The 15,631-nt window shown below is 45.1% G+C and overlaps 1 non-coding gene across 1 annotated transcript; it reads left to right on the top strand.

Moving 5' to 3' along the window:
- Positions 1–7,955: 7,955 nt before the first annotated feature.
- Positions 7,956–8,051, top strand: trnai-uau (transfer RNA isoleucine (anticodon UAU)). The gene is made up of 2 exons: positions 7,956–7,993; positions 8,016–8,051. It is a non-coding gene; the product is annotated as a tRNA-Ile (tRNA).
- The last annotated feature ends 7,580 nt before the right edge of the window (positions 8,052–15,631 follow it).

The raw sequence follows: 15,631 nt of genomic DNA, 5'->3' as shown, positions 1-15,631 counted from the left end.
TCATAATATGATAGTCTGAGGTGCGAGTTGGGTAGGATTGATTGGAGAATGTCACTCAAATGTTGACGGTGGATATGCAATGGCAAACATTCATAGATGAACTACAGAATTTGTTCGTCCCAGTTTGGCATAAAAATAAAACAGAAAGGTGACTCAACTATGGCTAACAAGGGAAGTTAGGGATAGCATAAGATCCAAGGAGAGGACATATTTATTTGGCCAGAAAAAGCAGTAAACCTGTGGATTGGGAGCAGTTTAGGATTCAACAAAGGGGGACAAAGGGATTAATTAAGAAGGGGAAAATAGAATATGAGAGTAAGCTTTCAGGGAACATAAAAACTGACCGTAAAAGCTTTTATAGATATGTGAAGAGAAAAAGATTGGTGAAGTCAAGCGTAGGTCCCTTGCAGTCAGAATCAGGGGAATTTATAATGGGGAACAAAGAAACGGCTGACCAATTAAATACATATTTTGATTCTTTCTTCACAAAGGAGGAAACAATAACATCCCAGAGATGTCGGGGAACAGAGGGTCTGACGAAAGGGAGGAACTGAAAGAAAGCAGCATTTGTAGGGAAATGGTGTTAGGGAAATTGATGAGATTGAAGGCCGATAATTCCCCAGGACCTGATAATCTACATCCTAGGGTACTTAATGAACTCGCCCGAGAAATAGTAGATGCATTGCTGATCATCTTCCAACATTTGATGGAATCTGGAACAGTACCCATGGATTGGATGGTAGCTAATGTTACCCCACTATTCAAAAAAGGTGGTAGAGAGAAAACGGGGAAGCCTGAAATCGGTAGTGGGGAAAACGCTAGAGTCCATTATAAAAGATGTAATAGCATGGCACTTGGAAAACAGTGGCAGGATCGGACAAAGTCAACATGGATTTACAAAAGGTAAATCCTGCTTGACTAATCTACTGGAATTTTTTGAGGATGTAACTGGTAAAATTGATCAGGGAGAACCAGCGGATGTGGTGTATTTGGACTTTCAGAAGGCTTTCAATAAGGTCCCGCATAAGAGATTAGCGTGTAAAGTTAATGCGCATGGGATTGGGGGCAAGGTATTGACTTGGATAGAGAACTGGTTGGCAGACAGAAAGCAAATAGTTGGAATAAACGGGTCTTTTTCCGAGTGGCAGGCAGTGTCTAGTGGGGTACCGAAGGGATCAGTCCTTGGACCCCAGCTATTCACAATATATATCACTGAGCTAGAAAAGGGAATTTGATGTAATATCTCCAAATTTGCAGATGACACAAAGCTGGGTGTGCGTGTGTGCTGTGAGGAGGATGCCGAGTAACTCTAGGATGATTTGGACAGGTCGGGTGATTGGCCAGAAGCATGGCAGATGCATTATATCGTGGATAAATGCGAGGTTATCCACTTTGGTGGCAAAAACAGGAAGGCAGATTGTTATCTGAATGACAATAGATTGGGAGAAGGGGAAGTGCAACGAAACCTGGGTGTCCTCGTGCATCAGTCGCTGAAGGTACGCATGCAGGTGCAGCAGGCAGTTAAGAAGGCAAATTGTATGTTGGCCTTCGTAGCGAGAGGGTGTGGCTACAGGAACAAGGATGTCTTGCTCTAGTTGTACAGGGCCTTGGTGAGGCCACATCTTGAGTATTGTGTGCAGTTTTTGTCACCTTGTCTGAGAAAGGATGTTCTTGCCATGGAAGGAGTTCAGCGAAGATTCACCAGGCTGATACCTGGGATGGCAGGAATGACGTATGAGGAGAGATTGGGTCGATTGGGCTTATACTCGCTGGAGTTTAGAAGAATGAGAGGGGATCTCATTGAAACTTATAAAATTCTGACAGGACTGGACAGACTAAAGGCAGGAAGGATGTCCCCGGTGATCGGGGAGTGCCGAACCAGGGGTCACAGTCTAAGGATAAGGGGTGAGCCATTTAGGACAGAAATGAGGAGGAATTTCATCACCCAGAGATTGGTGAGCCTATGGAATTCTCTACCACAGAAGGCAGTAGAGGCCAATTCAATAAATATATTCAAGAAGGAGTTGGATATATTTCTTAAGGCAAAAAGGATCAAGGGGTATGGGCAGAAAGCAGGGACCGGGTACTGAATTTGGATGATCAGCCATGATTGCATTGAATGGTGGAGCAGGCTCGAGGGGCGGAATGGCCTACTCCTGCTCCTATCTTCTATGTTTCTATGTTAAATCTCAAATATTGCTCAAATGCTTCAAAATGTGAATATGACATTAAATGTGTTTAAATACAGTGGGGGATTTAAATCAGATTCGGTGCCATTGGATTCCAAGGTGATCTTCCCTGTACGATAACAACTTCTCTTTTGACTCCACTCATTTCCTCCAAATCAAAGGTGTTGCTATGGGTACCCGCATGTGACCTAGCTATGCCTGCCTTTTCGTGGGATATGTGGAACACTCCTTGTTCCAGTCCTACTCGAATCTCCTCCCTCACCACTTTTTCCGGTACATTGATGACTGTATTGGTGCTGTTTCTTGCTCTCGCCCAGAACTAGACATTTTCATTCATTTTGCCTCCAATTTCCATCCTTCCCTCACCTTCACATGGTCCATCTCCGAATCTTCCCTTCCCTTCCTCGACTTCTCGGTCTCCATCTCTGGGGATAGGTTGTTGACCAAAATTCACGACAAGACCATTGACTGCCACAGCTACCTGGACTACAATTCCTCCTCACCATTCCTCCTGTAAGGACTCTATTCCATTCTCCCAGTTTCTACCATCTCCGCCGCATCTGCTCCGATGATGCCACCTTCCACCCCAGTACTTCCGACATGTCTTCCTTTTTCCAAAACCGAGAAATCCCCTCTACCGTGGTTGACACGGCCCTCGACCGTGTCCATTCTATCTCCCACGCTTCTGCCCTCACCCCTGCCCCTCCATCCCGGAACCATGATAGGGTTCCCCTTGTCCTCACCTTTCACCCCACCAGCCTCCACATTCAATGGATCATCCTCCACCACTTCCGCCATCTCCAACGTGATCCCACCACCAAACACATCTTCCAGTCACCTCCCCTTTCAGCATTCCCTAGGGACCACTCCCTCCGTGATACCCTAGTCCAGTCCTCCTTCACCCCCAACAACCCTTCCCCTTCACCCGGCACCTTCCCGTGCAAGCGCAGGAGATTCAATACCTGCCCTTATACCTCCCTCCTTCCCACTGTCCAGGGCTCCAAACACCCCTTCCAGGTTAACAGCGATTTACTTGTACTTCTTGCAATCTAGTATACTGTATTCGCTGCTCACGATGTGGCCTCCTCTACATTGGGGAGACCAGATGCAGATTGGGTGACTGCTGTGCGGAACACCTCTGTTCCATCCATAAGGATGACCCCGAACTTCCAGTCGCCTGTCATTATAATTCACCGCTCCATTCCCACTCAGACCTCACCATCCTCGGCCTCTTGCATTGTTCCATGGAAGCTTAGCATAAGATCGAGGAACAGCACTTCATCTTCCGATTAGGCACTTTACAGCCTTCCAGACTCAACATAGAGTTAAAACATTTCAGATTATAACCTCGGCCCCATTAGATTTTTACTTATATTTTTTATCCACACCTTTATTTTTGCCCTCCCCCCTTTTTTTCTCTTCCACATGGCAGCTGTCTCCCATTCTGCCAGCGCATTTCACACCTAATCTAGAGCCATCTTTTGTCTCCACTACTCCTATCACCATCTCGTCTCGATTTTTATATCTCCTAATGTCTCTTCACTTCTCCTTTGTTCTCTCCCAACCTGGCATTTTAATCTGTTTCATTTCCTGTGCTTTTCAGTCTTGGCAAAGTGTTTCGACCTGAAACGTTGACAATAATTCTCTCTCCACGGATGTTGCCTGGCCTGCTGAGTTTTTCCAGCATTTTCTGTTGAGATCTTCTGTGGTTGTCTTGCCTCCCTCTCCCCTTCCTCCCACACGCAGCTGGTTTTTAAACCTTGTTTTAAATCTGCTGCTCTGCTGGGCCAGTGCATTCCACAGTCTCACAACCCTTTCTACAAATACACTTTCACTGCATGACTTCTCTGTTTCTTAGATATTAATCACCTTGAGGTGCAATGGTGACGTTTGTGACGTCAAATTAAAAGGCGGCCAATTGCAAGCACGTTGGGGGTCAAAGTTTCTTTTGCACAGAATTGAACCTGAATCCTTCAAATGGAATATTGTATTTGCTGCATCACAAATAATAATATCTTGTTATAAATTTTGGCTCATTAGTTCACCAGTGTTAGAGGAAGAATTTTCTGATCCCCTCATTTATTTCATATAAGACACAAACATAGGGTAATCATTCAGAATCACCTCACAGATTGACACTGAGTTAAATTAAGTGGGAGATACAGACAGCATCGGGACCAGTGGAGGAATAGACAAGAGAGCGGGAGAAATAAAAAACGGCCTGAGAGTCCAGAAGATAGTGACTGGTAACTGGTAGATATCAATGAGTAGAGATGAGAAATTGTTTTGGGATTCGGCCCCGTGGCTTAGCTGGCCAAAGACGATCTTGGGTTCGACTCCCAGCGGGGCCATTTTTTTAATGAATTTCTAGGGGAGAGCTTCTCGTCTGAAAAGGCTAAAATTCTTTTAAATGTAACTGCGGCTGCACTAGTTGCCATTCTGGATGAAGGCTCCAGTCGCTGCGGGGCCTGGGTCGAATTTCACCACTTCCTAATTTCTGGCGGTGCTGATTTGTAACTCTTCACCTATCCTCCATCTTTTCTAAGCAGTGCCGTGTGTTACTTTGTGATGGTCAGAGCAGAGCTCCAGTAGTTGATGTGTGGCGCCGTGATCGTATACCGGTTAGTACTCTGCGCTGTGGCCGCAGCAACCTCGGTCCGAATCCGAGTCATGGCACAGATTTCTCTTCCTTGCACAATCCATGGCCCTCCTTTACTTTCCTCCTTCAATTTCATCGTAACTTTCCTGCTAACATTCACTGTCACCTACTTAAACCGCTAAATGTGCTTTGCTCCCACCGCTGTTCCTGGGGCACATGTCCCATTCGCCCCAACCTGAGTTGGTGCATTGAAACCAGTCGATAGATTTAGACCTGCGGGACCGCTCGACAGACAAGCTCTGCGAAAGCAGGGCCGGCCTTTGGAACCAAAGCAGCCCAATTGTAAAAGAACATTCCTTGGGAAATGAAGTGCACTGGGGAGGCTAACTGAAGAATTGGGTTTGTTCACCTGGTAGTTGATGCTTTTCCCTAAACAGTTGATGAGCGTGAGCGACGGGAAGTGCTACATAGCTGCGGGTGAGGGGTAAAATATGCAATTTTGGCAAACTGGTTATCAAAAAGGAAAATGGATGCTCAGGATTTATCAAGGAGAGTAAGGGACGCTCTGGACGTAATAGACAGGGGAAGGGACGGTCCGGATATACCAAACTGTTTAAGGGACGCTCCGGATTTAGCAGACAGTGAAATGGACGCTTCTGTTTTACTAGACAGGGTTAGGGACACTCCGGATGTAACAGACAGTGTAAGGGACGCTCCGGATGTACCAGACAGTTTCAGGGACGCTCCGAATTTGCCATACATGGTAAGGGACGCTCCTGTTTTACCATACAGGGTAATTGACGCTCCGAATATACCAGACAGTTTAAGGCACGGTCTAGCTGTACCAAACAGGGTAAGGGACGCTCCGGATATATCTCACAGGGTAAGGGACGCTCCGGATGTATCAGACAGGGTAAGGGACGCTCCGGATGCATCAGATAGGGTAAAAGACGCTCCGCATGTACCAGACTGGATAATGTACGCTCCCGATGTACCAGACAGTGTAAGGGACACTCTGGATGTTTCAGATAGGGTGAGCGACGCTCCCGATGTACCAGACAGGGTAAAGGACCCTCCGGATGTGCTAGACAGGGTAAGGGATACTCAAGACGTTCTGGAGCAGGTAAGGGACGGTCAGGGACTATCAGACGGAGTACGGGACGCTCAGGGGGTATCAGAGAGGCTGATGGATGCAGGGTTATTACTTTCTAAATCTCACATTTTCTGAGTATAAATAAAAGCAAACGTTGAATCCGAATGTAACAGATGGTCTGCCGTGTCCCACGTGGGGGCAATGAGAAGGTAGAATGGGGCCGGACTGGACATTTGAAGCGCTCAGAAATACATGTATAACTGACACAGATTCCCCCACCGAATAGAAAAATAAATAATGCAGAAACATCTAAATATATTTGTAACGAACAGAAGTGCAAATGCATTTACATCTAACACAACAGCAACTCACAAATACGTTCGTATCTAATATGGACACACACAAATATACTTACAACCATCACCTGTGATTGTTTGATAAAACAATACTTTAATTGTTTGTCTTTAAAGCCATGATATTTGCATGACATTTGCATTGACCTTCCTCCTAAGCCGCTGGAGATTAATGGAGAATGATTTGTGTCCTGAACGATAATTTCTTAGGTGGATTAGAACAAGTTTTGAGTGCAAGTCCAATATTAGAAGTCGACGTTAAAAAGAAGCTCACGTGGGACCTTTCGCAAATTTCAATCTACAATCCACAAAGCGAGATTCATAACCCTAGACTTAAGAGTCACTCTGTCTAGAATACAGGCCCAATCAACTGGTTATCAAACGTAAAATCAAATAGATTTGTCATGTATTGTCCATTGCATTTTGACTGAGACGTGTGCCCGCTGTTCCATTCCGGTTCCAAGCCCTCTTTTTAATGTCGATGACTTGCCTGGAATGTGCTTGGAGAAGTATTAGATTCGCAGTACAGCCCTTCCCACTGTCGCTTCCTCTAAATCTCCATCCAGGATTCTCACCAGTGCAAGGTTCATCAACCTGAGCTACTGTTTAATTTGTTCTCGGCATTAACTGTGCTGATCCTTTAACTTGTCCCACTACACAGCAGCTCCAAATTTGTCGATTGCACCTCGAGGGCACTTTTCATACGTAAAGCTGCAACATCTGCTGGAGAGAGATTCAATTTCAGCGGTTCCAACAACAACGAGTCGATCGAAATCAAACTTTACATCCTCACCTGCACGCTGCAGATGCAAATCTATGCGCTCCTCTGCTTCAGTGATTTCTTGTTTCACAGCAATGGGCAGTTTTTGCTCTCTGAGGCTGCAATCGCTGCTTTCCACCGGCAGCGGGCGCTTGGTGAAAGCGGGACCGGACACACGGCCTGAACTTCGCTGCTGTCGAGGCCACACTCACTCATGGTTTTGTTGCCGCTTCTGAAATGCGGCTCCGAACTGTTGCTATTAACAAAGGCAGCGCTGCAGGGTCCTGTAATGATCTCTCACACAATCGGTATATCTGTAGATTTTGAGTATGTACAGAACTGTATAGAGAAAAGGAGAATTCTGCGTGGCCCTTAATGTATTTTATTAATCTCTACCTGCAAAACATGATTGAACCAGGGACCTGTTGTACTTTAGACGGAAGTGATAACCTTCGGAAACTGCTGCTCATTAAATAATTAGAGAAACAGCTCAGAACAACAATTGTAATCTATAAATACTCTTACCCTGCGATACCGATTCCATTCCATGTCGAGGAGTTAACTTTAAGAAAACTGTTTATTTATTATATACATCTCATTAGACTGTGTGAGAAGTTTGTTGTTATCGTCATTAATCAACCAGTAACCCACATGGTTAACGAATCATGGGCAAAATTTTAAAACGTTTTTTTTTTTGCTTGTGATGAATTTTCATCGGTTCTCATTTTGCAGACTGTATTTTAGGAGTTGGGTAAAAATGTTCAGTGTTTATGACACCAGGATCTGCTGCAGCCTTTGGTAAATTGACCAGCTCGCTAACACATGAGAGTAACTCCTGCTTCACAATTTCATATAAACCCAGCCAATGCACCTCAATTAAACAACATTGCACCCCCGCACGATTAGACAACCTTAAATGTGCAAGTAAATGAGCACGGATAACTAACCCATATAAAACACAGCTCTAGTGGCGCAATCGGTTAGCGCGCAGTACTTATATAACAGTATCAGGCTTGGCGAAATGCTGCGGTTGTGAGTTCGAGCCTCACCTAGAGCAGCTAATATTTTTGTGGTGTGATACTTCGACCGGAGCAGAAGGTACAATGGTATTTCCGCAAACCATCTACTTATTAGCTGTTCCACGTGGGCACTTAGGTTCCTCAGGCCCACCGTGTTCCAATAAGGGATTTGAGTATTAAAGGAGCCCTTCAGTATTACTTATTGACAGGAGGGAAGGTGGGGCCAGTTTTAACTGTTAAACCAGCAACTATCAGGCGAAGAATAATGTGCAGGAAATAGATTCGATTTCAAAGCAGTGACTAAGTCTTTGGCACAAGCGAGAAGATGTGTAAACTCAGGAGTTATCTGCACATGTTTCCGACATCATGTTGAACACAAACAACGATTCACCTGAACATGATGTTGAGAATTACTAGGACAGAAGTTACGTACAGACAATCGCCCAAACACCATATCCACAATTAGGTTGTCACCGACCTTCTTGTTATGGGGAGAATAGTGAGCAGATTGAGGAAAACTGCTCATATAAAGAAGTCGATTTAGGAAAAGATAAACATATTTCAAATTAATGAACTCGACCTCTGCGAACTGGGTTAGAAGAGAACTATTAGAGAAACCTAATGCAACTTCAGACAAAATCGACGGCAACTTGGTCTTGGGGCATGATTTTCGCTTAGGGATATTTTGCAAATTAAAATGCGAGAGCTTTTGGGTTCACATCCCAGATGAGCCCCGCCGCATTTAGATAAAACTCCCCAACTCGGTCATCGCAACTGGAATCGCTTTTCTTTAAAATAGACGAACGCACTAACTGATCCGGGATTGTGAGCGCACCTGGTTTAAACAGACACAGAGTGATCTTTGACTGACGACGACCCCGCCCATTAGAGACAGGCCTGATTATCATTGCTTATGAAATCGATGGAAACATAACTCCGGCGGTTTTTATAAAGGGCGGCCGATTACGATGCGCGATTTTTCTAGGGCGCCAAGTTGAAGTTTGACTCCATTATCATTTTTCCCTTTATCTCCATCATTTCACTCCAGCCGAATGAACTGAGTTTAGGTGTCAGCCGTGGCTCAGCGGCAGCAAACTCAAGCCCCACTCCAGAGACTTGAGCACATAATACAGGCTGACACTCCAGTGCAGTACTGAGGTAGTGCTGCACTGTCGGTGGTGCCGTCTTTCCAGGAAGACGTTCAACCGAGGCCTCAGATCCCATGAGAGTATGCCGAACAGAATGCGGATTTCTCCCCATTGCCCTGCCCATTATTTATCTCTCAACCAACGACACTAAAACAGAAAATCTCCTCATTAAGTTTGATAAATATTTTTGAAATTACATTTTCTCCTAAACGATAAAGTTATGTTTATGCTCCCTAATCATTCGGCTTTGTTCCCACTAGTTTTTCATTTGGTGCCAATCACAGAGGAAGGAAGAGAGGTAGAGATGGTTCTCAATCTCCGATTCCCGGTCTACCTTCATTCGAGAACTCCAGTGGTCTGTTTTAATTTGAACAAGATATGAAGAGTGCAGGGGCACAGACCAGAATCACCAGTGTGACTTTGACGAGATTGCGATTACAAAGCCTATTTTATGCAAAATTCAGTAAAATGCTCGGGATGTTTATCAGCAGCAAACGTATAATGGAATAACGACGAGAACAGGATTCAAACCCACGTGTGCAGATCACAATGGATTACACTGCGCTCAACACTTGGCAGGGACATGGGGAGAAAGCAAGGACATGGTACTGAAATTGGATGATCAGCCATGATCTCATTAAATGGCAGAACAGGCTCGAGAGGCCGAATGGCCTACTCCTGCTGCTATCTCCTAATTTCTATTTCCTGCTATTTGCTTCGAAGCAGGAATACTCTGAAAGAAAGTCCCCTTCACCGCTTGTCCTGCCCGTGCACACAGACCTACAATGTTGAAAATGTACAAGCAGCTCATATAAGCAAATGGCCTTCCGTTATCTTCAGGTGAGGGGCTGTCAGAAATGGTCGGTCTGAAGGCAGATTCAGTAAGAGGGAAGAAAAGGTTTCACCCAGTTACTTAAACGACCGGGAGAGGACTCGATTCTGCAATAATCTGGCTAACTGGAAGATTCGCACCAAAGTCAAACCCCAGAGGTCTGATTCTCTCTCAGAGAATTTCGCTGATTAAATAAATGCGAGAGATCCCGGGTTCAAATCCCGGGTTCAAGTCACGGCCTGAACCCCGCCAACCTTAACAACAGAGTTGTAGTGTCCGTGTGTAGATAAAGACACTGAAGACAGGAGTTGGTTCATAGGTATTTACTAAGCAAGTCAGGGGGGGTTTCTAAAGGATATACACAATACACCGGCTTATATAGCCCAAGTGGCAATTACCGGCATTACGCACACCTGGGGCTCTTAAAGGCACATACACCACAATTACTCTTAAAGGCACATACACCACAATTCCTCCCATTCTAGCTAACTAGTACATCATATTTTAAGTAATTATTAATTACATGTTATATGCAAAATAATATACATTGCTGTATTAATTAATTATAAGTTAGTCTCTCTGGAGGCTTCCTGACTCGGTCCGGATAACGCCTCGGGGGTGTAGTAGTTTCTGGTGGTGTAGTAGGTTCTTCTGGCAAGGCTGATTTGGCTTGAATGCCAGTGTCGGGTTCATCGGGTTCCAGTCTCACCGGATCGGAGGTAGATATGGGTATCTCTACTTCATCGTTAGATGTATAGAGTGGTGGTGTAGGTTGTCCCTTTTCGGATGACTTGATGATTTGGTCAGCATGGCGCCTTATTATGCTGTCTCCGATGTCCACGGTATACATCAGTGATCCTAGTCATGTGCAGATAGTTCCAGGCTGCCATTTCTCGGTATGGTAGTCCCGGGCCAAAACCGGTTGGCCTATCTGGAAGGCCCTATTTGGCCTTTCATTCATACCATGAAACTGTCGGTTCTCCACGTCCCTTCGGATGTTGGGCTTGACCAAATCCAGCCGGCATCTTAGGTTTCTATTGTAGAACATCATGGCGGGAGTTTGGTTGGTAACCATATGTGTTGCATTCCTATATGCAAATAAGAAGTTATCCACCTTGTGCTGAAGTTTTATGTCTTCATTACCCATGGCCTTTATGGCCTTCTTGAAGGTCTGGACAAACCTTTCAGCCAATCCATTGGTGGCGGGATGGTATGGGGCGGACGTGTAGTGCTTTACCCCATTGTTCTTTAAGAACTTTCTGAATTCTTCGGACACAAATTGCGGTCCATTATCAGAACATATCTGTTCCGGCAGCCCATTCCTGGCAAATATGGTCCTTAATACTGTGATGGTTTTTTCCGTGGTGGTGGAGGACATCTTTATTACCTCCAGCCACTTGGAGTGTGCATCAACTGCGATTAAGAACATTGAGTCCATAAATGGACCAACAAAGTCGATGTGCACCCTTTGCCAGGGAGATGAGGGCCACTCCCATGGATGTAGAGGGGCCTGTGGCGGAGCATTTTGGACCTTCTGGCATCCTAGGCAGCTCTTGGTCATGTCTTCGATGTCTCCATCGATACCTGGCCACCATACAAACGCCCTAGCTAGGTTCTCCATTTTCACTCCACCCAGATGCCCCTCGTGAAGCTCTTTTAGCACTTTATCCTGGAGTTTGGGTGGAATCACCACTCTGGATCCACACATCAAGGTTCCTCGGCACACTGACAGCTGTTCTCTTCTTTGCGAGAATGCTGGCAACAGTGGTTCGCCATGTGCTGGCCATCCCTTCACTGTTAAATCGTAGACCCGTGAGAGAGTAGGGTCATTTCTTGTCTCCCTTTCAATGGCAGAATTTGTCACCGGTAGACATTCCACTATGGTAGAGTGGAATATCTCTACTGGGTCCACTGTAGGTGCCTCTTCCATCGTTGGCAACGGTAGGCACGATAAACCGTCAGCATTCCCATGCTGTTTTGATCCTTTGTATTCAATGTTGTATTGGTGTGCCCCTAGAAAAAGGGACCACCTCTGTAGTCTTTGTGCCGTCATAATGGGGACACCTTTTTTAGGGTTGAATATGGAGATGAGGGGTTGATGGTCAGTCAGCAAGGTAAATTTTTGTCCATGTAGGTAATGGTTGAATTTTTTCACTCCTCATACCAGGCTGAGTGCTTCCCTGTCTATTTGGGCATAGTTACGCTCAGCTGAGTTTAATGAGCGTGACGCAAATGCTATCGGCCGTTCTGAGCCATCAGGGAATTTATGGGATACTACTGCTCCTATGCCGTAAGGGGATGCATCGCACGCCAGTCTGATTGGTAGTGATGGGTTGTAATGAGCCAAAACTTTCTCGGATGTGATTAAGTCTTTACATTTATGGAAGGCACGTTTACAGTCTTCGTTCCATTTCCAAATCACTCCTGTCTGTAGAAGATCATTAAGAGGGTGTAGAATAGTTGATAAGCTCGTAAAAATTCATGATAGTAATTTATTAATCCCAGGAATTACCTTAATTGTGAAACATTTCAGGTGCTGGGGCTTTTATAACTGCTTCAATTTTTTCAGGTGACTTATGCAACCCTTCCTTATTAATTATGTGACCACAATATGATATCTGATTTTGGAAAAATTCGCACTTGGGGCGATTTGCTCGTAGGCCCCGTTCTTTCAGCCTAGTGAGCACCTGCTCCAAATTGGCAAGGTGCTCGTTGTCGTTTTCTCCTGTTATAAGGATGTCGTCTAGGTAGCATTGAGTCCCCGGAATCCCTTGCAGGACTTGCTCCATAGCTCTTTGCCAGATAGCTGGAGCTGATGCTACTCCAAAAATCAGTCGATTGTACTGGTACAGGCCTTTGTGTGTGTTTATTGTGAGATACTTTTTAGAGGTCTCCGCAACCTCCATCTGTAGATATGCCTGTGCCAAGTCAATTTTTGTGAAACGTTTCCCTCCGGATAGTGAGGCGAAAATATCTTCTATCCTCGGAAGAGGATACTGTACCGTGTGAAGGACCGGGTTTACAGTCACCTTAAAGTCCCCACAGATGCGAATTTTTCTCTGTTCCTCAGAGTTATTTTTCAATGCTTTTTTCATGACTGGAACGATGGGTGTTGCCCATTCGCTCCAATCTATTTTGGATAATACGCCTGCCTTTTCCAAATTCTCCAGCTCTGCCTCGACTGCCGGACGTATTGTGTATGGCACCGGTCTTGCCTTAAAAAATTTGGGAATTGCTGCATCGTCCACTTTTATTGAGGCGGTGATGCCTTTCAAGGTTCCTAGTTTCTCTTGAAACACTTCTTTGGCGTTGGCCAAGATGTCTTTTAATCGTTCAGGTATGATGTCATCATTGTTTTTTTCCTTACTGGTCACCGTCAGTGCCTGAATGGAGTGCCAGTCTAAACGTTTCTTCCTTACCCATTCACGTCCCAACAACGGTGGACCACCATCTTGTAGAATGTATAAATACAACTTTTGTATTTCTTTGCCGCTGTATACCACAGGCACACTTATTTTTCCTTTGGGGTAGACTTTCTGCCCCATATATGTTTTTAAGATAATGGATGTGTCTTTTAGAGGTATATGCGAAAATAGCCTCTCGTAATCTCGTCGATTTATTACGGTTAGAGCTGATCCTGTATCTAGCTCCATTTTAACTGGGGAGCCTGCTATTGTGAGGGTAACCCAAATGGTTTGGTAATCCTCTTTGGCAAGTACATTATCTAATTTGAGACAGCTTAGTCTCTTGTTTCCGGAGTCGATATCACTATTCTGGTCTTCGGGGCTATTGTCCGTCATCATTTGTACCTTCCTATACTTTTCTTTATTGATTCTTTGTTTTCTGTCAGTGGATTTATTTTGTCCAGATTGGCATACCCGTGCAATGTGTCCAATCTTACCGCGTTGCCTGCATGCTTTGCCCTTGAACCAGCAGTCCCTCTGGTTATGGGTGGATCTGCCGCAGCGATAACATCTTCCGAACTCCTGTGTCATTTCATGGGTGCCGAAGTATTGTGTCTCTCGTTGTATCTCTGCAGCTCCTTTTGCTGCTGCTTCGTATGATACAGCCATACTGAAAGCTTTGTCCAATGTTAAATCTTTTTCAGAAAGCAGTCTTTTTTGTGTTCCTTCACTTAAGAGACCGCAAACAAATTTGTCTCGAAGATAATCCGATAGTCCTGCTCCGAATTGGCAGTACTTTGATAGCTTTCTTAATTCGGTTAGGTAATCAGCGTTACTTTCATTCTTGTGTTGATTTCTCTTGAAGAACTTGAATCGTTCCGCTATCAGCAGCGGTGTTGGGTTTTAATGCTCCTGCAGGGTATCAACAATTTCTTTAATATTCTTGTCCTTTGGTATGGCTGGAGTGATTAAGTTTCGTAACAGCCCGTATGTCTTCGCGCCCATTAAGTTCAGAAGTTCTGAAGCTTTTTTTTCATCTGCTATTCCATTTGCAGTGCAATAAACCTCTACTCTTTCCACGTATGTGGTCCAATCTTCTATTTCGCCATCAAAAGCCTCAATATTACCAGATTTAGGCATTTCAAAAAAAAGATATGGTGCTTCCCGCGCTTTTTTTTTCTCTGTAGCAACGATATGGCGCTTCCCGCGCTTTCCCGCCGCTGCTACCGATAACAACGCTGTTTTACTGTGGTTTCCGTTTATTCACTGTTGGAGACTCGTTCCCGATGGAGGTCTAAATGCTGACCTGCTTGCCGCGCCGGCCGTCTCCCGAGTGCACCCTCCCAGTCGGTTATTGCTTGCCTCCGATTTCGCTGCCTGTCTCAGCTGTAGAGCCCGCCGCTGGAGCTCCAGCCTGATGCCCAGGAAGGATTAGCACAGTACCTGCCACCAGCTTGGCCAGCTGGTGAAACCACAGTTTCTTTTACTTCCTTGAGTCTTCTGGATGCTGGAGGAATCGATGTCCTTGAGGTGCTGCCGAATTGCAGGTAAGTCCGTTTCCACTTCATCGCCACTGTAGTGTCCGTGTGTAGATAAAGACACTGAAGACAGGAGTTGGTTCATAGGTATTTACTAAGCAAGTCTGGGGGGGGTTCTAAAGGATATACACAATACACAGGCTTATATAGCCGAAGTGGCAATTACCGGTATTACGCACACCTGGGACTCTTATAGGCACATACACCACAATTACTCTTAAAGGCACATACACCACAAGAGTCATCACAGCTAAATTCGCATTCCTGTTAAAAAGACTTATACAATTGATGATCCGTGACTGTGCACTCACCCGATTTAATCATAGGGTCATAATCGCACAGACGGAGGTAATTCGGCCCATCGAGCCAGTGCCGGTTCTCTGTAGTGCAATCAAGTCAGTACCATTCCCTCGCACTATCGCCATATTTCTGCAAGTTTATTTCCCTCAAATGCCTATCCAGTCTCCCCTTGAAAATATTCAGTGTCTCTGATTCCACCACTTCCAACGGCAGTGAATTGCAGGTGATCACCAGTGCGTAATTTTGCTTCTTCACACTCCCTTGTATCTCTTGCCTATACTCTTAAGTCCCCTAGTCCTTGTACCATTAACTAGAGGGAAAAGACGTTCCCGGTCTCGCCTATCGAAACCCGTCATTATCTTGTACACCTCTATCAAATCACTCGTCAACCTCCTT

This window comes from Somniosus microcephalus, unplaced genomic scaffold (assembly GCF_052327205.1).
Source record: "Somniosus microcephalus isolate GS21.2 unplaced genomic scaffold, FLI_Smic_1.0 unresolved_chr1, whole genome shotgun sequence".
Lineage (NCBI taxonomy): Eukaryota > Metazoa > Chordata > Chondrichthyes > Squaliformes > Somniosidae > Somniosus > Somniosus microcephalus.
This window is presented reverse-complemented; position numbering and strand designations above follow the sequence as displayed.